The following is a 1492-nucleotide window of genomic DNA, read 5'->3' on the forward strand; positions in this document are numbered from 1 at the left end:
CTCTTTTTACAGCATGTTATTTTCACACTCAACGTAAGAGCTCCTAAAGGAGATTGGAAGATATGATAGTATAATGGACATCTAGGTTTCATGTAATGAAACTTCAGGAGCACACAAAAGAATACCACATTTTTCCCTAGTTTTTCCATTTGTTAAAATTTTTTATAAGTGAAACATCATGAGGTACAGTCGTAGACTTACAAATTTTTGTGCTTATGTTTCAGTTATACAATGTTCAAGTACCCATCCCTCCACCAGTGCCCATTCTCCACCATGACGGATCCCAGTTTCCCTCCCATCTCCAATACCCACCATCCCACCCAGCCTCTGTGGTAGGGAATGCCACATTTTTCACTGTTCTAGTTCAGCAGTCCTCCAAAATAACCACACTAAAATAAAATACATGTCTTAAACTAATATTTTTGTATGTTCTCGAGACATTTCAAAACTCTTATTGTGATGGTATCACTTTAACTTTCCCTTCCATGAATGAGCAACAAGGTTCTAAATACACTTGGGTTTCGGTTATCCTGTCTCAAGTCATCAAGCCTAGAATCTGTACTTCAGCACAAATTTCATGATAAAGTGGTGCTTCATTCATACTCCTATTCCAGGTTATCAACTTTCTATTATATTTTCAAGAAAGCAAATGAATTGAGACTAGACTACTTTACAATGCTAAGCTCTGGATCGATAGCACAGCAGTAGGGCGTTTGCCTTGCACGCAGCCAACATGGCTGACCCAAGTTCGATTCCTCCACCCCTCTCAGAGAGCCCAGCAAGCTACCGAAAATATCTCGCCTGCACAGCAAAGCCTGGCAAACTCCCCGTAATGTATTTGATATACCAAATACAGTATGGAACTTAATAGTTTAAAAATATCTATTTTTTTTTAAAAAAAGCTTTTGTTTGGATCAGGTTGAATCTGGGTCATAGCCCGTACTGCTCAGGGAATATTCATGGGTCTGTGCTACGGATCACTGCTGAATGTGCTTAGGAGAACATACGTGATACTAAAGATCAAACTGAGGTCAGCTGTGCACAGGCCAGTGCCTTACGAAATGTACTATCACTCTGTCCTAGGTCTCTTATTTTCAAGTGCAATATATACAGAAACTCTTTCAAATACAAAGAAAACCAAAAATCAACAACACCACATGGCAAGCAGTAAGAACTACAACATTTACCTCCACTTCTAGCACAGGGCCTTGTCCATTATCCTTAGAATAGCCAATAACAATGCTTTGTCTATTTCTGGTAGGAGCACTGTCGTGGAGAACTGATCCACAAAATTGAATCAGGGGATTGGGAGGAGGGATTTTGGGGCTTTGGGAGAGAGGAAGAGGTTAATTTTTGAGAGAATGAGTAGTGTTATGTTGGAATTATGTTTATAAGAAACCATTATTAATCGAATTATAAATCATAGAATATAAATAATGTTTTAGACGTTTGTCTGTCTCATTTGATTCTTTTAATTTGTTTTCTCTATATG

The sequence above is a fragment of the Sorex fumeus genome, unplaced genomic scaffold (genome assembly GCF_029834395.1).
Source record: "Sorex fumeus unplaced genomic scaffold, SorFum_2.1 ptg000032l, whole genome shotgun sequence".
In the NCBI taxonomy this organism is placed as follows: Eukaryota; Metazoa; Chordata; class Mammalia; order Eulipotyphla; family Soricidae; genus Sorex; species Sorex fumeus.